Source organism: Pristiophorus japonicus, chromosome 9 (assembly GCF_044704955.1).
Source record: "Pristiophorus japonicus isolate sPriJap1 chromosome 9, sPriJap1.hap1, whole genome shotgun sequence".
NCBI classification, from domain to species: domain Eukaryota; kingdom Metazoa; phylum Chordata; class Chondrichthyes; family Pristiophoridae; genus Pristiophorus; species Pristiophorus japonicus.
This window is the reverse complement of record NC_091985.1, coordinates 13,671,963-13,697,708: the sequence shown is the minus strand read 5'-3', so window position 1 is coordinate 13,697,708 and position 25,746 is coordinate 13,671,963. Positions and strand designations below refer to the sequence as shown.

General features: G+C 46.9%; 1 protein-coding gene across 5 annotated transcripts in view; it reads right to left on the bottom strand.

The window, feature by feature from the left end:
* The window catches only part of hivep2a (HIVEP zinc finger 2a), a 238,518-nt gene that overhangs the window by 208,339 nt on the left and 4,433 nt on the right, over positions 1 to 25,746 (bottom strand). For 2 of the 5 annotated variants that reach the window (XM_070889073.1, XM_070889075.1), the window contains exon 1: positions 13,909 to 14,019. The exons of 2 other annotated variants lie outside the window; for them this stretch is intronic. The gene's annotated coding sequence lies outside the window, so the exon portion shown is untranslated. Of the gene's footprint in view, positions 1 to 13,908; positions 14,020 to 20,324; positions 20,355 to 25,746 lie in introns of those variants that run through there. One more of the 5 variants, XM_070889077.1, reaches the window with a different exon arrangement.

Here is a 25,746-nt window from a genome sequence, read left to right as displayed (position 1 = left end):
AATTTTTCGGCTACTTACAGGAATAGGAGAGTGCCTTCACTCTTCACGCCAACTCACAAATCACAACAACAGCTTGTATTTATATAGCGCCTCTAACGTAGTGAAACGTCCCAAGGTGCTTCACAGGAACATTGTAAAACAAAATTTGACACCCAGCCACATAAGGAGATATTAGCGCAGGTGACCAAAAGCTTGGTCAAAGAGTTAGGTCTTGAAGGAGGAAAGAGGTGTAGAGAGAGGTTTAGGCAGGGAGTTCCAGAGCTTGGGGCCTTGGCAACAGAAGGCACGGCCACCAATGGTTGAGCGATTATAATCGGGGTGCTCAAGAGAGCAGAATTGGAGGAGCGCAGATATCTCGGGGGGTTGTGGGGCTGGAGGAGATTATAGAGATAGGGAGGGGGCGAGACCATGGAGGGATTTCAAAAGAAGGAATGAGAATTTTAAAATTAAAACATTGCTTTACCAGAAGCCAATGTCGGTCAGCGAGCACAGGGGTGATGGGTGAGCGGGACTTGGTGAGAGTTAGGACACGGGCTGCCGAGTTTTCGCTGTGTTCAAGAGTGAATGGTGAACATACCATCTCTCTAGCACGTTGGACAATAAGTAATGACAGCAGTGAAGCAAGGGATAAATCACCCAACAGGGACAGCAAACCATGTAAAAGCCGAGCCTTCAAAGGCCATCTGTAAACTCAGCTTTAAGGTGACTGGCAAAAAAACCCAGAAGGGGAGGATTTCATTTTACACAGCGAGTTGTTGTGATCTGGAATGCGCTGCCTGCAAGAATGACGGAAGCAATGGCGACTTTCCAAAGGGAATTGGATAAATACTTGAAGGGAAATAATTTGCGGGGCTACGGGGGAAAGAGCAGGGGGAGTGGGACTAATTGGATCACTCTTTCAAAGCGCTGGCACTTGCATGATGGGCCGAGTGGCCTCCTTCTGTGCTGTCTCATTCTATAGGGGCTCTCAGATAATTCGTAAACCTGCGTGCAATTCAAGGAATCGGAACCGAATCTCTAGCTAGACTGAGTGGACTTGTGGGCTGCAATGGTTTCAACTGGATGGTACTTCCATACATTGTGGTCTTCAAGTCTATTGCAGAAAACCACACTGCTCCCCATGACCATCACTGGACTGCGTAATTTACTGGACTGGGTAATTTACTGGACTGAGTAACCACATTCCCAGCAAAGACATCTCACCCATTTACATCTGGTTTCACAGGGTCACTGGACCGTGCTCCACAGAGATGGAAACACGACCTTCCAGCTGTTGCTTTTCTGTCAGCGAGCTTTTTAAAATTAGACTAGACAATCCCCTGCTCGACTGCAAAATTTGCAGGCTGCTAATGTTGGTGGCTTTAGATCTGGTTGTTTATTAAAAAAAAACTGAAAATGCTCAACAAAGATAATTGAACCATCAGCCTCTGTTTGCCACTCAGCCCAATAAAGCAACTTGCACAACTGCATTAATGGCATAAATAAAGGCTTGCATTGTCCTGGGCCAATACTTATCCCTCAAATAGTCATCGCTAAATCAGATTATCTGGTCATTATCACATTGCTGTTTGTGGGAGCTTGCTGTGCGCAAACTGGCTGCCGCGTTTCCCGTATTACAACAGTGACTACACTCCAAAAGTACTTCACTGGCTGCAAAGCGCTTCGGGACGTCTGGTGAAAGGCACTATAATAAATGCAAGTCTTTCTTTCACTGTATTGCAACTTTTACAACTTGGAAGTATGTCGACCGTTCCTTCATTGTCGCTGGGTCAAAATCCTGGAACTCCCTCCCTAACAGCACTGTGGGAGCGCCTTCACCACACGGACTGCAGCCGTTCAAGAAGGCGGCTCACCACCACCTTCTCAAGGGGCAATTAGAGATGGGCAATAAATGCCGGCCTTGTCAGCGACACCCACATCCCATGAATTAATTAAAAAAAAACTTTTACAATAATACCCACCCAAAACCAGTCAGCCTCAGCACGCCAGTGATAGTATAACTGCAGACTTGGGTGAACAATGAAACCCACTGCTGTATGAGGAGAACATGTATGGTGTCATCACACAACTGTGACTCAAGTACTTCCGGTTGCAGGTTTTAAAATGCATCTGAATAGAGGGAATTACACTCATAGAATGATACAGCACAGCAGGAAGCCAAGTAGCCCCACACCCCCCTGCTCTTTCCCCAGGACCCTGCAATTCTTTTTCATTGTCAAGTCCATAGCCAGGTGGTGAAACAGCTGAGTGGCTCGCGAGGCCACTTCACAGGGCAGTTATGAGTCAAACACATTGGTGTGGGACTGGTGTCACATATAAGAACATAAGAAATAGGAGCAGGAGTAGGCCATTTGGCCCCTCGAGCCTACACCGCCACTCAATAAGATCATGGCTGATCTGATCATGGACTCAGGTCCACTTCCCTGCCCTCTCCCCATAACCCTTTATTCCCTTATCGGTTAAGAAACTGTCTATCTCTGTATTAAATTTATTCAGTGTCCCAGCCTCCACAGCTCTTTGAGGCAGCGAATTCCACAGATTTACAACCTTCTGAGGGAAGAAATTCCTCCTCATCTCAGTTTTAAATGGGAGGCCCCTTATTCGAAGATTATGTCCCCTAGTTCTAGTCTCGCCTATCAGTGGAAACATCCTCTCTGCATCCACCTTGTCAAGCCCCCTCATAATCTTACACGTTTCGATAAGATCACCTCTCTATCAGTCAGACCAGCTAAAGGCGGCAGATTTCCTTCCCTAAACAACAACAACAACTTGTGTTTATATAGCGCCTTTAACATAGTAAAACATCTCAAGGCGTTGCTCAGGAATGTTATAGAACAAAATTTGACACCCAGCCACAGGAGGAGATATTAGGACAGGTGACCGAAAGCTTGGTCAAAGAGGTAGGATTAAAGGAGCTTCTTAAAGGAGGATGGAGGTGTAGAGAGGCGAGAGGATTAGGCAGAGAATTCCAGAGCTTGGGGCCTTGGCTGCTGAAGGCACGGCCACAAATGATGGAGCGATTAAAATCAGGGATGTTGAAGAGGCCAGAATTAGTGGGGGGCGGCGATCTCGGAGGGTGGTGGGGCTGGAGGAGAGTACAGATAGGGAGGGGACATCAGTGAACCAGTTGGGTTTTTACGTCAATCTGACAGCTTCATGGTCACTTTACTTAAACTGCCACGGTAAGATTTGGACACTCATTCTCTGGATGAATGGCCCAGTAACCACTAACACCAGGCACAGTTCGTAGCAACAAAACCAAGAGACCAGAATCGGCCCAGCACCAAAAACAAATTGGAACAATTCAAACGTAGGGGCAAGTTTGCACTTGCCAATTCCAGGTACTGCAGTACCTGGAAAAACTTCTTGGGACAGAGGAACAACCAGTGTAATATGCTGAGAATGAGATAAGCGCCCGTTGCCAGGAACCAATGAGAAAGAAAGTGATCTAATGCAATGTGCTTGTAATCTACTGACATGAGGTGGACGGTGGAACCAAATTGGGATGCTCCCTTTCAGGAAGAGAAAAAGAAAGCACAGTTTATAATGACGGCTAATCAGATGTTGGATCAGTGTGGCTTTGGGTGGGAGTGGACCCGGGGAGAGCTTTTATCAGTTGATCTGAGACTTTACACGTCAAAACAGGGGAGATCAAACTGCTATAGTTACGCCCTTGCCGAGATAAGCAGAGAGGGTTTTTTTCTGTTGTTATTGTTGTTGCTGCTTCAGCGTTATTACAGGCTCACTTCGCCCCTTCCAGCAATAAGGAGCGGTGGGGGAGAGGGGTGAGCAAACTGCGCCAGAGACAATTATGTTTCAACGCTGTGCCCAACTCATTTCATCACCTCAAATTAATGTCACCCCCGGTTCACCACAATCAGTGAAGTGCGAACAACCACTAATGCCTCACCCTGTGTCCTACGACACAAAATACTCTCACCAGACACACCCCAGGTTTGGAAGCATAAAAATCTACCATTCGAAACATATTTTATAAAAAACAAACCAGTCAATTCGGCATGGTGCAAAATCTCCACGCGGAGAGTTGCACTTTATTGAAATCCCAGTGGCAGTGCATGCTAATCTCTCTTCTTGCCTTCCCATGTGCAACCTTGCTGTAATATTTGACCCTGAAATGAGCTTTCGACCACATATCCACAGCATAACTAAGATCGCCGATTTCCACCACAGTAGCATCACTCGTCTCCGCCCTTGCCTCAGCTCATCAGCTGAAGCCCTCATCCATGCCTTTGCTACCTCTATACTTGACTATTCCAACACACTCCTAGCCGGCCTCTCACATTCTACCCTACATAAACTAGAGGTGATCCAAAACTCAGCTGCCCATGTCCTAACTCGCACCAAGTCCCACTCACCCATCACCCCTGGTGCTCGCTGACCTACATTAGCTTCCAGTTAAATTCTAAATTCTCATCATTATTTTTAAATCCCTCCATGACTTTGCCCCTTCCCATCTCTGTAATCTCCTCCAGTCCCACAAATACCCCCTCCCCGAGATGTCTGTGCTCCTCTAATTCTGCCCTCTTGAGCATCCCTGATTCTAATCGCTCCACCATTGGTGGCCGTGTCTTCTGTTGCTTAGGCCCCAAGCTCTGGAACTCCCTGCCTAAACCACTCTACCTCTCTTTCCTCTACGAGACGCTCCTTAAAACCTACCTCTTTGACCAAACTTTTGGTCACCTGCCCTAATTTCTACTTATGAGGCTCAGTGTCAAATTTTTTATCTTGTAACACTCCTGCGAAGCACCTTGGGATGTTTCACTACGTTAAAGGCGCTATATAAATACAAGTTGTTGTTGTTGTTGATGAAGCGGACAACCCAACTTCCGTCAAAGCCACTCCCAATCCTACCACTGATGGAGGTACTGGTAACAGACCTGTGTGGCTCCTTCTCCCTCCCCAGCCCGCCACCCCCCCCAATCCCTGCCCCCACCATCACACGGGGCGTAACCCCCTCCCCAGTCTTTCCCGCTCGGTGCCTGTCCACAGGGACGAGGCTGTAACCGGTGGCGCAATTAAATGCACAATCACCCGTCAAAATCCTATTCTACTATCCCAGACACTGCAGGTCAGTGTGTCTGCACACCAGGATTTCATCTCTCTCTCTCACGTTCTCTCGCTCTCTCGCTCTCTCGCTCTCTCCAGGTACATTTTCTAAAACTGGTCAGTGTCCAGATTCTGTGTAATTACAATTTTCTGGGAGAGGAGAGACAGACGGAGAGGAGGCCGCAAGGGACCAAATTGCAGCTTTTACACTTTCAGGCAGGTTTACAATTGTTAGCAGCGGCACCTTGTGTCAATGCTCCGGGGAGCTCTGACACAATGACATTCTTCATTTAACCTCTGCAGCGTCTACACTCTGTGCATTGATATCGTGCAGTGGAACAGAGGCTGGGAAGGGACGGGAGGGGAAGGGGAAATAAGCCATTCTAAACCTTATGGCAAGTGTTGAACAGAAAATCAATGGACAGAAGTGAGTCCATTTAATATATGTATATAATATATGCTCATTCTCTAGGGATGTGGGCATCGCTGGAGGCCGACATTTATTGCCCATCCCTAATTGCCCTTGAGAAGATGGTGGTGAGCCTCCTTCTTGAACCGCTGCAGTCCGTGTGGTGTAAGTGCTCCCACAATGCTGTTAGGGAGGGAGTTATAGGATTTTGACCCAGCGACAATGAAGGAACGGCGATATATTTCCAAGTCAGGATGGTGTATAACTTGGAGGGGAACTTGCAGGTGGTGGTGGTGTTCCCATGCACCTGCTGCCCAGGTCCTTTTAGGCGGTAGAGGTCGCGGGTTTGGGAGGTGCTGTTGAAGAGGCCTTGGCGAGTTGCTGCAGTGCGTCTGGTAGATGGTACACACTGCAGCCACGGTGCGCCGGTGGTGGAGGGAGTGAATGTTTAAGACGGTGGATGGGGTGCCAATCTAGCGGGCTGCTTTGTCCTGGATGGTGTCGAGCTTCTTGAGTGTTGTTGGAGCTGCACTCATCCAGGCAAGAGGGCGAGTATTCCATCACACTCCTGATTTGTGCTTTGTAGATTGTACATTCCTGTCTGGCGTAAAAATAAAAAGGGGAAGGTGGCTCAACCGTGGCTATCTAGGGAAATCAGGGATAGTATTAAAGCCAAGGAAGTGGCATACAAATTGGCCAGAAATAGCAGCGAACCTGGGGACTGGGAGAAATTTAACTCAGCAGAGGAGGACAAAGGGTTTGATTAGGACAGGGAAAATGGAGTACGAGAAGAAGCTTGCAGGGAACATTAAGGCGGATTGCAAAAGTTTCTATAGGTATGTAAAGAGAAAAAGGTTGGTGAAGACAAACGTAGGTCCACTGCAGTCAGAATCAGGGGAAGTCATAACGGGGAACAAAGAAATGGCGGACCAATTGAACAAGTACTTTGGTTCGGTATTCACTAAGGAGGATACAAACAACCTTCCGGATATAAAAGGGGTCAGAGGGTCTAGTAAGGAGGGGGAACTGAGGGAAATCTTTATTAGTCGGGAAATTGTTTTGGGGAAATTGATGGGATTGAAGGCCGATAAATCCCCAGGGCCTGATGGATTGCATCCTAGAGTACTTAAGGAGGTGGCCTTGGAAATAGCGGATGCATTGACAGTCATTTTCCAACATTCCATTGACTCTGGATCAGTTCCTATGGAGTGGAGGGTAGCCAATGTAACCCCACTTTTTAAAAAAGGAGGAAGAGAGAAAACAGGGAATTATAGACCGGTCAGCCTGACCTCAGTAGTGGGTAAAATGATGGAATCAATTATTAAGGATGTCATAGCAGTGCATCTGGAAAATGGTGACATGATAGGTCCAAGTCAGCATGGATTTGTGAAAGGGAAATCATGCTTGACAAATCTTCTGGAATTTTTTGAGGATGTTTTCCGTAAAGTGGACAAAGGAGAACCAGTTGATGTGGTATATTTGGACTTTCAGAAGGCTTTCGACAAGGTCCCACACAAGGGATTAATGTGCAAAGTTAAAGCACATGGGATTGGGGGTAGTGTGCTGATGTGGATTGAGAACTGGTTGTCAGACAGGAAGCAAAGAGTAGGAGTAAACGGGTACTTTTCAGAATGGCAGGCAGTGACTAGTGGAGTGCCGCAAGGTTCTGTGCTGGGGCCCCAGCTGTTTACATTGTACATTAATGATTTAGACGAGGGGATTAAATGCAGTATCTCCAAATTTGCAGATGATACTAAGTTGGGTGGCAGTGTGAGCTGCGAGGAGGATGCTATTAGGCTGCAGAGTGACTTGGATAGGTTAGGTGAGTGGGCAAATGCATGGCAGATGAAGTATAATGTGGATAAATGTGAGGTTATCCACTTTGGTGGTAAAAACAGAGAGACAGACTATTATCTGAATGGTGACAGATTAGGAAAAGGGAAGGTGCAACGAGACCTGGGTGTCATGGTACATCAGTCATTGAAGGTTGGCATGCAGGTACAGCAGGCGGTTAAGAAAGCAAATGGCATGTTGGCCTTCATAGCGAGGGGATTTGAATACAGGGGCAGGGAGGTGTTGCTACAGTTGTACAGGGCCTTGGTGAGGCCACACCTGGAGTATTGTGTACAGTTTTGGTCTCCTAACTTGAGGAAGGACATTCTTGCTATTGAGGGAGTGCAGCGAAGGTTCACCAGACTGATTCCCGGGATGGCGGGACTGACCTATCAAGAAAGATTGGATCAACTGGGCTTGTATTCACTGGAGTTCAGAAGAATGAGAGGGGATCTCATAGAAACGTTTAAAATTCTGACGGGTTTAGACAGGTTAGATGCAGAAAGAATGTTCCCAATGTTGGGGAAGTCCAGAACCAGGGGTCACAGTCTGAGGATAAGGGGTAAGCCATTTAGGACCGAGATGAGGAGAAACTTCTTCACCCAGAGAGTGGTGAACCTGTGGAATTCTCTACCACAGAAAGTAGTTGAGGCCAATTCACTAAATATATTCAAAAGGGAGTTAGATGAAGTCCTTACTACTAGGGGGATCAAGGGTTATGGCGAGAAAGCAGGAAGGGGGTACTGAAGTTTCATGTTCAGCCATGAACTCATTGAATGGCGGTGCAGGCTAGAAGGGCTGAATGGCCTACTCCTGCACCTATTTTCTATGTTTCTATGTTTCTATGAAAGGCTTTGGTGAGTCAACAGGTGAGTCACTCGCTGTAGAGCACCCAGCCTCTGACCTGCTCTTGTAGCCACAGTATTTATATGACTTGACCAGAAACCTAACTGGACCATGTTGACCCGCAAGATGTTGATGGTGGGGGAATTCAGTGATGGTAATGCCATTGAATGTCATGGGGAGGTGGTTAGACTCTCGCTTGATGAAGATAGTCATTGCCTGGCACTTGTGTGGCGCGAATGTTACTTGCCACTTATTAGCCCACGCCTGAAAGCTTGAACCACTGCAGTCCGTGTGGTGAAGGTGCTCCCACAGTGCTGTGAGGGAGGGAGTTCCAGGATTTTGACCCAGCGACCATGAAGGAACGGCTGATATATTTCCAAGTCGAGATGGTGTGTGACTTGGAAGGGAACTTGGAGATAATGATGTTCGCATGCACCTTCAACCCTTGTCCTACGAGGCGCTGGAGGTCACAGGTTTGGGAGGTGCTGCCGAAGAATCCTTGGCCAGTTGTCAAGTTTTAATTCAATTAAAAAAGGGATGAAAGAGACAATTCAGGAAAGCACTCAATTTTTTTTAAACCCATCAAAACGTGAAAGCGGCTCTCGAAAGAATGAGCTTTTTCCACTACCTACATGTTAGAAAACGGAATATAGACAGCCAACATTAACTGCTCCACAGGACAGTACCCACCCTGTCCCTTCACTTATACATATATCTGCAGCACTGAAGCCTGCTAGACCTCGGTGAGCATTAAGTGAGCCAGCTTAAGAGAACTGTGGCGAATGGCTGCAGTCAGACCATCCAACACACCAGGCCTTAAATCTCCAACTTCCACCAAGGCACACAAGAAAATTCCTGAGCTAATCAAAGAGGAGACTAACTCTTGGGTTGGCACATGCAGGTACTCACCAAATGATCTAACAAACGGACTGGATCAATGCTCACCCTACTCGCCCCGTTAAAGTTTTGAAAACATTGGCCACCTGAACCACTAAAATGGAGTCCGCTGCCTTGGAACTGCCCCTACATCATAAGAACATTCAATAAGATCATAGCTGATCTGATCATGGCCTCAACTCCACTTCCCTGCCCGCTCCCCATAACCCTTGACTCCCTTATCGTTCAAAAATCTGTCCATCTCCCCCTTAAATATATTCAATGAATCAGTCTCCAAAACTCTCTGGGACAGAGAATTTCAAAGATTCACGACCCTCTGGGAGATGAAATCCCTCATCTCCGTTTTAAATGGGCGACCCCTTATTCTGAAACTATGCCACCTAGTTCTAGATTCCCCCACGAGGGGAAACATCCTCTCTGCATCTACCCTGTCAAGCCCCCTCAGAATCTGATACATTTCAATAAGATCACCTCTCATTCTTTTAGACTCCAATGAGTATAGGCCTGCTCAACCTTTCTTCATAAGACACCTTCATCTCAGGAATCAACCTCGTGAACCTTCTCTGAACAGCCTCCAATGCAAGTATATCCCTCCTTAAATAAGGAGACCAAAACTGTACACAGTATTCCAGGTGTGGTCTCACCAATACCCTGTACAGTTGGAGCAGGACTTCCCTACTTTTATACTCCGCCCCCCTTGCAATAAAGGCCAACGTTCCACTTGCCTTCCCGATTACTAAATGTCCTCTGTAGTTTCCTTCAAACGCGTGGCGTGGCACTTGTAGGGAGGGAATGGGTTAAAAACCATTTGCGACCTGCAGGTATTTAACAGGAAAATAAAGTTGCATGAGCAGACACTTTCTTCCCCATCCTCTCGTGTAATCACATTCTGGAGCAACTACGCAACAGCCAGAGACGAGTCTGGATTCTATAGCCGGAAAGCAGCCAAGACCACCTTCAGCAAACTGTGCGACTCGGTTTGTTTCCCGCAACCAGTCAATGCTATTTAGTTTTGAAAGGTTACTTCACCACCAGCGGTCCGCTGTCTAAAATGAAACAGTAAACAGTTCACTAAGTTACACAGAGCGCTGCCGTCAATATTAAGACTGTGCATTCCCTTCTCCAGCCCTCACACACACACACACACACACACACACACACACACACACACGAGTCTGGACAGGGAATGTCAACAGGGCATTCATGTGCAGGGGAGTCTGTGTGGATACACACGTATAAACAGGGGTGCTGCATCACTCAGGAGGCATTTCGTATGCGTTTAATAAGCTCCTTAAAAATGCAACTAGACTGGGCGGGAGTGGGAGGGGTGGAGACAGAAAACCCAGCCTGGCTTTCTGCCCCTGATACCTGCTACTGGTTGGCCTGCCTGCATAGACATTGGGTGAAAGTTCTGGGTCTGGCTCTGATGCTCGACTGGTTTTGCACTCTTACCTGTCCAATCGTAGCCAGAGAATCAATCACCGCAAATGGCTTCTCTTCCCGCTCCCGCACCATTTCCTTTGGAGTGTGTCAGCCGTGGCTCAGTGGGCAGCACACTCGTCTCTTGAGTCAGGAAAGTTGTGGATTCGAGTCCCACTCCAGGAACTTGAGCACTTAAATCTAGGCCGACACTCCGTGCAGTACTGAGGGAGTGCCGCATTGTCGGAGGCGCCGTCTTTCAGATGAGACGTTAAACAGAGGTCCGGTCTGCTCTCCCAGGTGGATCCCATGGCACTATTTCGAAGAAGAGCAGGGGAGTTACCCCTGGTGTCCTGGCCAATATTTGCTCCTCAATCAACATAACAAAAAAATATATTATCTGGTCATTAACACTTTGCTGTTTATGGGAGCTTGCTGTGTGCAAATTGGCTGCTGCATTTCCTACATTACCACAGTGAGTAAGCTCTAAAAGTACTTCATTGGCTGTAAAGTGCTTTGGGTCGTCTGGTAGTCGTGAAAGGCGCCATTTAAATGCAAGTCTTTCTTTTCCCAAGGATCTATCCTTGGCCCCCTCCTATTACAGACTAGCCAACACTGCGATATGTGTGCGCACTAGGTCCGTGCAGCAGAGCTGGTCTCCAGTCATCTTGGTTAACCCTTGCCACTAAGACCTAGCTCTGGCAAGCCCCGTGTGGTGGCTGGTGTGCAACGGCCACCCCACGTTAAAAAAATCCACGGACAGGCATCTTCCACCCTTCAACATGTAGTTCAGGACCTGGAATATTTGGTCCTTCACCAGCACTTCTCTCCACCCCTCTACGGTCTGTAAATTGTCAGGCTGCTTGTCTGGCATCAGTTTGGGATGAGCAGGAATTTCCTCCAATTAAATATTGGGAAGACCAAAGCCACTAACTTCGGCCCCCGTCACAATCTCCATTCCCTCGCCACTGACTCCATTCCTCTCCCTGGTCACTTTACGAGGCTGAACCAGACTGTTCGCAACCTTAGTATTTGACCCTGAGCTGAGCTTCCGACCCCATACTCTCTCCATCACTAAGACCACCTACTTCCACATCTGTAACATCGCCCGTCTCCACCCTTGCCTCAGCTCATCAGCTGCTGAAACCCTCATCCATGCCTTTGTTACTTCCAGACAAGTATCACAATTCTCTCCTGTCTGTCCTCCCACCTTTCACCCTCCATACGCTTGAGCTCATCCAAAACTCGGCTGCCCGTGTCCTAACTCGCACCAAGTCCCGCTCACCAATTACCCGTGCTCACTGACCTACATTGGCTCCCGGTGCAGCAACACCTCGATTTGAAAATTCTCATCCCCGAATTTATCTGTTGCAGCATTGTCAGTCGTACCTTCTGCTGCCGAGGCCCCAAGCTCTGGAATTCCCTCCCTAAACCTCTCTGCCTCGCCACCTCTCTCACCTCTTTTAAGACACTCCTTAAAATCTACCTCTTTGAGCAAGCTTTTAGTCATCTGCCCGAATACCTCATGTGGCTCGGTGTCAAATTTTTTCTGATAGCGTCTCTGTGAATCACCTTGGGATGTTTTACTGCTTTATAGGCACTATATAAATACAAACTGTTGTTGATGCCATGCACGTAATAGATATAGAATACACATACACATGAATATATATACACAAAGAAAAAGTCTGGGGTTCATAGCATTCACTTCCCCCTCCACCCCCCACCCCTCTCCCCTCTCCTTCCAGAGGCTCATGTAAACGACATGAACCAAATCCTGACACAAGGTTAAATCATCCCTTGCTCTTGCACTCACACCAGACTTGTGTTTATATAGCACCATTCACAACCACTGGACATCCCAAAGTGCTTTACGGCCAATGAAGTACTTTTTGAAGTCGAGTCATTGTTGTAATGAGGGAAATGCAGCAGCCAGTGTGCACACAGCAAGCTCCCACAAACAGCATTATGATAATCACCAGATAATCTGTTTTCATGATATCGATTGAGGGATAAATATTGGCCAGGACACCAGGGATAACTCTCCTGCTCTTCTTCGAAATAATGCCACGAGATCTTTGACATCCACCTGAGAGGGCGGACGGGGCCTGGGTTTTACGTCTCAGCCGAAAGACAGCACCTCCAATAGTGCAATACCCCCTCAGCACTGCACTGGAACGTCAGCCTGGATTTATGTGCTCAAGTCTCTGGAGTCAGACTTAAACCCACAAGCCTTCTGAATCAGAGGCAAGAGTGCTACCCACTGGGCCACAGCTGTATATACATTCACACTCACACATATATATATCCTCTATATGCATATATTTATATGCATATTTAATTATATATACATGCACATGTACACATACAGATACACACACATATATGTACATTATGCATACAATCTATATATAAATACACATACACAGAATTGCCTGCAACATTCTCTGTCCAGACTCATGCCGAAAAAATGTCTACCTGGCTCCATGGAACTGACCCCAGCATGAGTCAGCACCTTTAAACTCGCCTGGGGCCAGGGCGGGTAAGAGGAGAGTGGGGTCGGGGGCAGCGGTGGGGAATACGCCACACATGCCCCTTATAAACACACTCAGGAATAGAAGTCCCTTTTTTACTTAAAGCAGCTGCAAGAGACTGTGTTAAATCAACTGCTCTCGACCTCAGGTTCCTCGGCACCAAATACGATGATAATATACAAGGGTCCAGTTGGAATAAAAATATATAGAAGGCGGCGGATAAATGTCAAGCTTTCTTTAACGCTCTAAGTTAACTGTCACAACTCTCTGGGGTTCATAGTATTCACTCCCCCACCCCTCTCCTTCCAGAGGCTCATGTAAACTACAGGACCCAAATCCTGACACAAGGTTAAATCATCCCTTGCTCTTGCACTCACACCAGACTTTGAGTAACAGCAGGCTGCTTGCTAAAAAGGAAAAAAAAATAAAGAGCTAAGTTTCCAGTCTACATTCAAGGAGCAAAAACAACCCCCCAGCCACATTCTGCCTTCGGATTTGAACCTGCTGACAACCCACCTCTGCCTCTAATTATAGGTCTCCTCTCTGCACCAGCTCCTTACAAACCCACGGCCAACTGTAAATCCACCATCGCCTTGTTAAAAGTACCTGTTTCCAGAGCAGGAAGAACTGGGAGGGTGGGGGGGGAAAGAGAGAAAGTCAGCCAATTCCACTGTCGCTGTCGGGTTGGTGTGTGAGGTCGACAGACTGACACACTATGTTTAATTGTGGGTTTTTTTTCCCCCACTCTCTGTTTAAACTCCAGAGGATTCCCTTGAAGTTTAAGATTGCAATCTTATAAACACGGGCTTAAAAAAAAACAATCTAAAAGGAAGGCCCTTTTATCACAATTAAATAGTAAACTGGCCAGAGGCAAAGACACACACACACACACACATTGCCCACCTGACACTGTGTCCTCCACACATAATGTGACTGATGGGTTGTCCCTAGGGTAAGTGGGCACCCTCTATCCTGCTTCTTTCACAAGACTGTGTGTGCACATGCTCCGTCAAGTAAAGCCATTGCAACATTAAACTGTATTTCCCCCTCTCTGTCACTCTTTGGAGCAGATCGTTATATTTCTTACATCATCGACTTGGGGAGCACCACCTGCTATTCCATTGGCTGCCCTCTGGAATCAGAGATGCCAATCAGGACACTGGGCCGGGATTGGCTGGGTGCAAAGTGCGGATATGAAAGTGAGTGGGTCTCAGCTGGCTCCCTGCAGAAAGAGGTGTGTTTCTCTCTCTCTCTCTCTCGAAGCAGGAAGAGGGGAGGCCATGAGAGCGTTTCCTGTTGTGCAACTCAAACAACGAAGGACGTCACTGCATTCAAACTCCCTCGGAGTGTCAGCAGATACAGGGCAAAGTTCAATCATTTCCAACACGCTCAAAGGAGAAGACACCGTGAGAATGGCAGAGGGAATAGGGGAAGAGACGGGGCGGCGGAGAGAGACAGACAGATAGCAAAAGAGGAAGAGAAAGAGAGAATGAGACAGGGAGAGAGAAACAGTGAAAAAGGAAGAGAGAGACAGGGAAACAGGGAGGCAAAGAGAGAGAGAGTGAGAGACAGAGAGAAAGGGAGAGAGAGAGACAGGAAGACAAAGAGGGAGAGAGGCAGGTAGACAGAGAGAGAGACAGTGAAAGGGAGACAGACGGTGATAGGGAGACATACACAGAGACAGAGGGAGACATAGAGAAAGACACTGAACGAGAAAGAGACATGTCTATACATAGAGAGAGAGAGAGACATTGAAAGAGGAAGAGATATAGTGACAGAGAGGGAGGAAGGCAGAGAGACAGACACAGTAACTGTAGAAGATACCATTAAATACAGCCATTATCTTTTGCAGCGTATGTTATTAAACATGCACATCACTACAGGACTATGGAGACGAGGAAAGAATGAATATAACCAGTCAGGATTTTATTTTAAATGGTATTTTCTCTGTTCAGTTGTGTTCTGTGATTTCTGTCTTCTATCTAACCTCAAAGCAAAGAAAGAGTGAATCGCATTATTCAAAGCGTGAAAACAAATAGAGGGGGGGATAAGAAAATATAAACAGAATAAAATATATTTTTAAATGTAATTAGTGCACTGAGTGTGGAATGGATGGGCACCCATTGCTGACACTGCAAGGGGACACAGCAATGAAGCCATGTGCGTTTATAAGACGCACAAATCCGTGGTCCCAACCAGTCCAGGGGAATGTACTGTAAGAAGCATCGGGCCAGAAAAAAATACCAACATTGAAGGACCACAACCTGTTATTTGTTACATCTGTAAAAGTAAAGATTCTGCCTGTAGGGTGAGCAGGGCCTGTCACCCATATGTCGCACCGTGGATGGAGTGGTCATTCCTCTACTCACTCACAATTTGGGAGGAAGTATTTTTCTTTCACGCGCTCATTTCATTTCCTCTTCACTAAAATTAGAGAATGGAATTAAATTTAACTGGTGTGTCTCTCTCTCTCTCTCTCTCTCTTCCACTATCTCTGTATGTCTCTCTCTCTCTTTCACTGTCTTTCTCTCTCCGTCTCTGTGTGTGTGTGTGTGTGTGTCTCTCTCTCTCTCTCCCTGTCTCTCACTGTCACTGTCTCTCTCCCTCTCTCTCTCTTCGACTTTCGCTGTCTCGCTCTCCCTTTCTCTATCTCTTTCACTATCTCTCTTTTACTGTCCCTCTTTCACTACCTGTCTGTCTCGGTGTGCCTCTATCTCTCTGTGTCTCCTTGTCTCTCTCACTGGCTCTCTTCCCCTTTCACTTTCTTTCTCTGTCTCCCTGTCTCTCTCTCTTGCTCTGTCTCTTTCACTGTCCTTATATTTTCTTCTCGAGCAATGCAATTGACAGCCTGCTGATAGCCTCCCTCCAAATTTCCTGTTTCCCTCCTTTGTCCCAACCTACTAAATCTGGGTCTCCCTGGTACTTGACCCTGTTAAGCCAATAAGCATTACTCTCTGACACGGCACCAGTGGCTGCACTTCATTGGCTGTGAGGCGCGTTGGAACGTCCCCAGGTGGAGAAGGGCGCGATAGAATGCAAGTTTCTCCTTTCTTATTGTGAATGACTTGCGCGGATCAACTTTCTCCCCACAACTCCTCTTCCAAAGTCTCTCCTCCCTTTTCCAAAGTAAACAAGCTCAACTTCCTCAACCTTTCCTCGTGACCTGAACTCTGAAACTCTTTTGAGTTAACCTGCAAAAACATAAAACATTAAAACCATGCCACCCGACCTGGGTGACACAGCAGACATTTTCAAGGCCCCTTTTTTTGGGGGTTTTTGGTTTTTTTTTGGGGCGCTAAAATCAAATTTTTCCAGTGCCCCCTATAAAAGGGAAGGGGGACACTAAAAGCACCGGCAATTAAAACAAATTAAACTTAAAAACGTAAAATCAAATTAAAATTTGGTTGCTGGGCGTGATGATGCACTCCAGTCCCTCCGGTGCCCACCTCTCGCGGAAGGCCGCGAGCGTACCGGTGGACACCGCTTGCTCCATCTCCAAGGACACCCTGGACCGGATGTAAGAGCGGAAGAGAGGCAGGCAGTCAGGTTGAACGACCCCCTCGACCGCCCGCTGCCTGGACCGGTTAATGGCCACTTTGGCCAGGCCCAGGAGCAGTCCCACGCGGGCGTCCTCCAACCTGCCCGCTCCCCTCCCGCGCAGGGCGCCCAAAGATCAGGCGCGTGGGACTGCGCCTGAGGCTGCTCGCCGGGGCTTTGAGCAACACTTTGACGCAACACTTTCTTTGCAGCGTTTTCATTCGCGGCAAATGTCATGCCTGCCCAAAGCATGGTCAGTACATCCTGTGAGTCATCGGTCGCCGAGGCTGGTCTAAAAATAGTCGGTTCTGAACTGGATGCTGTGCACGGGTGAATAACTGACAAACTGAACCCGTAGTATTTATCCTTGCTGGCACGTTCAACAATCGTGGGGCAGCCATTCTGCAGCGTCTAGTCCCGGGTGAGGGACTCAGCCCTTTGTACGCTATCCCCCCACCTGGACTTACATCGCCAAAACTCTCACAACAAGAAACAACACAGAAAATGCTGCAAACGCTCAATATGTCAGGCGGCATCTGCGGTAAATGTTAGTAGAAACTTTAAAGCAAGTGCCCCCTTTGGCACTCGAACCCACAAATGATCAATTTCAAACTGTAACAAAATCCCTCAACAACAGCTCTACAATTATTCTTGTGAAACAATAAATCAAGTGCCCCCTTATTAAAGGGGCACTAAAACTTTAATTGAAATGAAACTTTGAACGTTGAACAATCAAATTCAAATTTGGTTGCCGGGTGTGATCATGCACTCCAGTCCCTCCGGCGCCCAGCTCTCGCGGAAGGCCGCGAGCGTACCGGTGGACACCGCGTGCTCCATCTCCAGGGGCACCCTGGCCCGGATGTAGCCGCAGAAGAGAGGCAGGCCGTCGGGCTGAACGATCCCCTCGACTGCCCGCTGCCTGGACCGGTTGAGGGCCACCTTGGCCCATCTGTTGGAAAAAACAGGCAAGCGAGCAGTCCAGGTGAAGGCCCTTTGTCAGTGTTTCTGGAAGAGGTTAGAGATCAACAGCATTTATTTTAAAAAAGAGTCAGAGCAACGGGTCATCGACCTGGAACGTTGACTCTGTTTCTCTCTCCACAGATGCTTCCTGACCCGCTGAGCGTTTCCAGCATTTTCTGTTTTTAATAACAGAACAAGGGGTATGGGGATGGAAAAAACACACACACACGCACGCACAAGCGTGTAAGTGCGAAATGGAATAAAACAACTTGGAAAATGTTTAAGTGGAGAGCAGGAAATGGCAAAATAGCAGAAGTACTGTGAGGCTGAGACAACAACAACAACATTTTTTTATACAGTACTTTTTTTTTCGAGTGAGTCTTGGAATATATCAGGTGTGGGTAGGATTGGGGTCCACATAAAAACATAAGGCACGTAGAAATAGGAGAAGGCCATTCAGCCCCTCGAGCCTGTTCCTCATGAGTTAGCGCCTTTTGAAAAGGAGGCGAGAAATGGGAATACGATTACAGCTTGGAACAGCTTGTATTTATATAGCGCCTTTAACATAGTGAAATGTCCCAAGGCGTTTCACAGGAGTATTATGAGACAAAAAATTTGACACCGAGCCATGTAAGGAGAAATTAGGGCAGGTGACTAAAAAGCTTGGACAAAGAGATAGGTTTTAAGAAGCGGAGGAAAGAGAGGCAAAGAGGCAGAGAGGTTTAGGGAGGGAGTTCCAGAGCTTGGGGCCCAGGCAACAGAAGGCACGGCCACCAATGGAGGTGGAAATAGGCGGTCTTAGTACGGAGGACAGGACAACTCATCAATGTGCCTAAGCTGTCAAAAGTGATGCTGGAGTGATTTAATCCAAAATTTGAAACACTCCTGAAAAAAAGGTCCTAATGTGGGACCACCTCCCTTTTTAATAAACATTACTATTAAGTGCATAGTCAGAAGCCTATTGGCAGCTGTCGCAAGTTAACTAGCCGTTTTTCCAAGACGGTAAAAATTAATTTCTTGCAGGGTGCAAGCCAATTCCACTGCCAGCCCCACAAGGTAACTATTTTTTTTCTCAATTGCACTTTCCTAAGTTTATTTCTACCAAGTACTTTGTACTCAGGAGTAGATTTGAGGGCCTGGTCTTCAAACACTCTTTTCCTCAGGCAGCAGAAGGCTGCGCTGGTGCACTGGAGGCGATGTTGAATCTCCGCATCAATGTCTGCCTTTGTTGGTAAGAGGCTCCCGAGATATGGGAAATGGTCCACGTTGTCCAGGGCCACGCCGTGGATCTTGATGATTGGAGGGCAGTGCTGTGCGGTGGTGACAGGCTGGTGGAGAACCTTTGTCTGACGGATGTTAAGCGTAAGGCCCATGCTTTCGTATGCCTCACTGAATACATTGACTATATCGTGGAGTTCAGCCTCTGAATGTGCACAGACACAGGCGTCGTCTACATACTGCAGCTCAATGTCAGAGGTTGGGGTCATCTTGGACCTGGCCTGGAGGCGGCGTAGGTTAAACAGCTTCCCACTGGTTCTGTAGTTTAGTTCCACTCCAGCGGGGAGCTTGTTGATTGTGAGGTGGAGCATGGCGGCGAGGAAGATTGAGAAGAGCTCTTCGAGTCTCAACGCAAAGAGCATGAAGAGGCCAAGCGCAGGCAGCGGAAGGAGAGCGCGGAAAACCAGCTCCACCGACCCCTTCCCTTGACGAAAGTCTGTCCCACCTGTGACAGGGTCTATGGCTTTCGTATCGGACTGTTCAGCCACCAAATAACTCATTTTGGGAGTGGAAGCTAGTCCTCCTCGATTCCGAGGGACTGCCTATGATGATAATGACTCAGGAGTAAGGCATGGCTGGCTGTGCAACATCTACCAAGCACGGTGAGCAAATAGCAGCAATAAGTTGCGTTTATAGAGCACCTTTAGCCTGAGTTAAACATCACAAGGCGCTTCACAGGAGCGTTATCAGCCAACATTTGGCACCGAGCCACATAAGGAGTTGTGAGGAGAGGTTGTTCAAAGAGGTAGGTATTATGGAGTGTCTAAAAGGAGCAGAGAGGCGGAGAGGTTCAGGGAGGGAATTCCAGAACTTAGGGCCTCGGCAGCTTAAGGCACGGCCGCCGATGGTGGAGCGATGAACATCAGGGATGCGCAAGAGGCCAGAATTGGAGGAGCGCAGAGATCGCAAAGAGTTGTGGGGCTGGAGATGGTTTCAGAGCTAGGGAGGGGGGGTGCGAGGCCATGGAGGCAGGGACACATTTTTCAATTGAGGCACTGCCGGACCTTGAACCAATGTCGGTTAGCAATTCAGCAAAGGTAACAACTCATTCATAGCTAGCACCTACAGCACGGACACAAGTCCATGTCAACTTTAGTCAGTCGTAGCGCAGTGGTTAACACTCTCCCCTCCGTGTCAGAAGGTCATGGGTTCAAGTCCTACTCCAGAGATTTGAGCATATAGAATCTAGACTGACACTCCCAGTGCACTGCTGAGGGAGCGCCGCACTGTCGAAGGGGCCGTCTTTCGGACGCAACCGGTCTGCCCTAAAAGATCCCACGGCACTATTTCAAAAGCGCAGCGGAGGTATCTCCGGTTTCCTGGCCAATATTTGCAACATCACTAAAAAAAACCAGATCTTCCAGTCATTTGTGTGCAGACTGGCTGCCATGTTTTCAACATTACAACAGTGACTACACTTCAAAAAATGCTTCATCGGCTGAAAAGCACGTTGGAATGCCCTGAGGTCATGAAAGGCACGATATAAATAAAAGTCTTTCTTTTACTTATACAATACAACAGGTGCAGCACAACAATTCACTCACCAACATGCTAATGGCAATTCCCATGAACGTATGCTTCAAATACGTAACCTATACCAACCATACGACACTTGCAGGCAGCCCGAACCGTGCAGTTAACAGGGAAACCAGCGTTCACTGTTTCAGAGCCTCGGAGAGATGCAACAATGATACGGGTGGCACACTTCTGTAAAAATGGTACACAGTTCTTGTGTTACACATGCACAATAGATACACCGGGGTCAACTTCTGTATTAAATTCACTGTAAATAGTTATCACACCTCGGGTGCAAGACACCTGGGTCGTGAAGATAAAAAACACAATTCTGTCGACAGGGCTTGAAAAACAAATAGCTGACGTGAGCCACTGAACACTGCTCAAACCCAATTCTCGATTTGACCAATTTATTGATCAGTGCTGGCTTCTTAGCTCATTGCAGCTTGCAGTACTCCACTGTTGTTTAGAGTATAAAATAGCTACTAAGGTTCTTAAACCGATAAGACTCTTAAAACCCACCCAAAGAGGACTGCGTATTTGACTGATTTAGATTTGCAGATGGTTTGGTGGTTGAGGCCAAGTCCCTGGGTGTTGTTATTAAGAAAGAAAGACTTGCATTTATATAGCACCTTTCCCAACCTCAGGACATCCCAAAGTGCTTTACAGCCAATCAAGTACTTTTTGAAATGTGGTCGCTGTTGTAAATATCGGAAACACAACAACCCAATTTGTGCACAGCAAGCTCCCATAAACAGCAATGTGATAATGACCACATAATCTGCTTAATGATCTTGATTGGGGGATAGATTTCGGCCATGACACCGGGGAGAACGCATCTGCTCGTCTTCAAAATGGTCCACCTGAGAGGGCAGGCGGGACTTCAGGTTAATGTCTCATTCGAAAGACGGCACCTCTGACAGTGCCGCACTCCCTCAGTACTGCACTGGAGTGTCAGCCTCGAACCCACAACCTTCTGACTCAGAGGCAAGGGTGCTACCCACTCGCCACGACTGATGTTAAGAAATTGTAGGGCTAATTATTCTGGAAGAGATCAAACAGGCTGAACCAAGCTTGCGATCTTATGAACATGGATTGATTGGAACACATTCAGCCAGGAAAACAGCCCATTGCAAGTACCACAAAACTGCAGGCATGTGTTATACTTGTTCCATCCATTTTCTGTTACACCGCTTCAGTTTTCAGCCTTTAATTACTGCTGACCCACTCAAAACTCATTCTCTCCAAGAAATCCAAGAGCGCAGAACACATTCCCTTACTCAATCTTCTTCCCTTCCTCCCACATGCTTTGAAAGCACGAGCTTGGTGTCATGTAACCACCACTCCTTTATCTACCTCAGCACCTCCTCAAGTCCCTGCGTGTGGGCCCTCACCCCCCCTTTCTCCATAAATAAATAAACACAAATAGAGGCAGGGACAATGTTTCCCCCTGGCTGGGGAGTTCAGAACCAGGGGTCATGGTCTCAGGATAAGGGGTCGGCCATTTGGGACTGAGACGAAGAAACATTTCTTCACTCAGAGGGTGGTGAATCTTTGGAATTCTCCACCCCAGATGGCTGTGGAGGTTCAATCGTTGGAGTACAATCAAGGCTGAGATAGATTTTTGGAAACGTGGAGCCTTCCTGCTCTGTTTGGCTTACATTCAAGGTGCATTTACATTCCTGAGCCACTGGGAAAGTATAAAATGAGCTATTGTCAATTTAAAAATTCTCATCCTTGTTTACAAATCTCTCCATTGCCTCACCCCTCCCTATCTCTGTAATCTCCCCCGCCCCCACCCCCCCCGAGATCTCTCCACGCCTCCAATTATTCATCCCCGATTTTAATCGCTCCACAATCGGTGGCCGTGCCTTCAGCTGCCTGGACCCTAAGTTCTGGAATTCCCTTCCTAAACCTCTCCACCTCTCTCCTTCTTCAAGACGCTCCTTAAAACCTATCTCCCATCTGCCCTAAAACCTCCTTGTGTGGCTCGGTGTCAAATGTTGTTTAATAATGCTACTGTGAAGCGCCATGGGATGTTTTACGACATTAAAGGCGCTATATAAATACAAGTTGTTGTTGTAAGTCAGGATGCATCCAGTTTACACTGGGCTGCCGTGCATCCTGGACATTTATGCACCAGGTTAAGTGGCCTGAAGTCTTGCGTATTTGAAGCAAAACTAGGATTTGAGAATTCATGAAACAAATGAAATATCCACAGTCAAATTTTACATTTGTAGTTGCTGTCAACATTTTTACAGACTTGCATTTCTATAGCGCCTTTCATGACTTCAGGATGTCTCAAAACCCTTCACACCAATACAGTACTTTTGATGTGTAGTCACTGTTGTAATGTAAATTTAGATTGTAACAAAGTTACCCATTGAGACTTTGAAAATCTGAAACTATCTGATGTATTCGCACAGAACAAGTCAGTGTCACTTTTGACAATAGAATGGCCGAAGACTTATAAGGTACAGCCTCACTGACCAAGACTGCAACAAAATGTGCTTTTAACATAAAATAGCTTGAATATTGCCCCCTTCTCCTGAATAAGTGGTTTTATTGCTTGAAGTAAGTACTGTATATGCTATCCGTTATACCTGCAGCAAATCTCACGAGAATGTGTCAATATCTGCCAGGGGTTCCCAGGAATATGCCAATATCTGTCAGGCGTTCCCAGGAATGTGTCAATATCTGCCAGGTGTTCCCAGGAATGTGTCAATATCTGCCAGGTGTTCCCAGGAATGTGTCATTATCTGTCAGGGGTTCCCAGGAATGTGTCAATATCGACAAGGGGTTCCCAGGAATATGTCAATATCTGTCAGGAGTTCCCAGGAATGTGTCAATATCTGTCAGGAGTTCCCAGGAATGTGTCAATATCTGTCAGGGGTCCCTAGGAATGTGTTATTATCTACCAGGGGTTCCCAGGAATGTGTCAATATCTGTCAGGGGTTCTCAGGAATGTGCCAATATCTACAGGACATCCACCACACGTGAATCTTGAAAGACCACTAGTTTAGAGAACAGAGACTATGCTGTTTTTTTAAAAATTGCTGTACAACACAGGGCAGATTGAAGGAACAGCACAAAGTCTTCCACTTTCACAAAAAACAAATTCCCTGCTCAAGAGAGATAAAAGATTGACAGTATCCTTAATGTGCTCCTTCGCTCCGTTATCCACCAACCAACATGAAAGTGGATATATACTTGAAAAAGAAAGTATGCCAAAAGAGCGGGGCAGTGGGACTAATCAGATACATAGAAACATAGAAAATAGGTGCAGGAGTAGGCCATTTGGCCCTTCTAGCCTGCACCGCCATTCAATGAGTTCATGGCTGAACATGCAACTTCAGTACCCCCTTCCTGCTTTCTCGCCAGACCCCTTGATCCCCCTAGTAGTAAGGTCTTAGAAACATAGAAATATAGAAACATAGAAACTTCATCTAACTCCCTTTTGAAGATAGCTCTCTCAAAGAGCCAGCACAGCATCATTCTATGATACACACAGGCTGTTGCAGGAGTAGCTTGCTCCATAAACTAGGTGGCACAGCCACCATATTTGCTGTTTCCCAGAGCTAACATACTCCGCTTGAGCAGCAAGGCTCACCCCAAGACGCCTTAAATAAGTAGACAGAGCACTCGCAATCAATCACTGTGGACTGTTGCCAACAGTGTCTCAACCCTCCCCACTCCTACAAGGGTTTACTTGTTAATTGGAGGTACCAAACAGGCTCCTGCAAAATCTCTCCCAGGAGTACGACTTTTGCTACAGCAAGACTTATTTATCTTCGGCATACCGCATGGGTTAGGTTTGTGAAAGTTATGGTGCATTGCAAGATTGCTGCTGTTAAGCTCACAGACATATCATAAGGTGGCATTTGTGAAATTTAGTATTACAAAGGAGCAAGTGTGTGGTTTTTCTCAACCGCTTCATGATGAAAAATATTTTTACGCTCAGCCGCCGAGACGAAGGGTGGTCCCTGGTTGGAGCACATTCTCTAGGAGTCGGCCCATCTCAGCCAGCAGTCGAGAAGAAAGTCTCGCATTTATATAGGGCCTTTCATGATCCAGGGATGTCCCAAATTGCTTTACAGCCATTGAAGGGGTGGATGGGGTGTGTGGGAGGGCGCAGGCAAAGGTAAAACAATAGAGGGAAATCATTCCACTGCAGTAACAACTTGCATTTATAATGCTCGTTTGTGTCCAAAAATGCTTCTTCAGAGGAATGTAATGGAAAAACAGACCCCAAGTCAAAGGAGGAAATATTCAAAGGGGTGACCAAATGTTTGGTGGGTTTTAAGGAGGATCTTAAAGGAGGAGAGGCAGAGGGGCTTAGACAACGAATTCCAGATCTACCTATTGTCCATTTTTTTGGGACAATTGTAAATCGCAGAATGGGATCCGAAAACACCAGGAAACAAACTAGAATCCCATGCAATAAAAGCGGACTTGAGCTCACTCGATCATCATGAACTAGTGGCCTTGGCGTTCACTATCTCAACTCACGCGATGTTGAACCTGACCTTGGATAACCTCAATTTGCAGAGAGAGATGCAAACTGCATGAAAAGGAATTCCACTTGTGCAGTACAAATATGTGTCAGTACATTACAACAAAATCCAAAATACATTTCTAAAGATCATGGAGGGGGATGGGGGGAGGGGAGGGGAGACTTCCTTTCAATAAAAGAATAATTAAGACTGCCAATCTGATAATCAGCCAAGAAGTTTCAGGATGCGGTGGGAAGTGGTGGTGGCCAGGAATAAGAGGACGATAGCAAGGAACATTTTTAATATGTGATTGCAAAATGCATACTTTCTAAAATAAAAATTAATCACAGCGGGCAATGCAACAGGTTTATTTTGGGCCAATTCACTATGTATATAAATAAAAATAAACTCTATAAATAAAATGTTTCCTGTCTCAATAGTGAAGCTGTCTTTGAGAGATCCTGGAAGCGTGTGCTGTCTGGCAACTGTTTCCCAGGATTTCCCCCAGTTTACAACAGATTTAGAAGATCCTATGTTATAATTCGGCCACAATGAGTTTTTACATAGAAACATAGAAAATAGGTGCAGGAGTAGGCCATTCGGCCCTTCGAGCCTGCACCGCTATTCAATGAGTTCATGGCTGAACATGCAACTTCAGTACCCCATTCCTGCTTTCTCGCCATACCCCTTGATCCCCCTAGTAGTAAGGACTACATCTGGCTCAGAGACATGGACCATGTACATTAGACACCTCAAGTCGCTGGAGAAATACCACCAACGATTTCTCCGTAATATCCTGCAAATCCCCTGGGAGGACAGACACACCAACGTTAGCGTACTCGACCAAGCCAACATCTGCAGCATTGAAGCACTGACCACACTTGATCAGCTTCGCTGGGCAAGCCACATTGTTTGCATACAAGACACGAGACTCCCAAAGCAAGCGCTCTACTCAGAA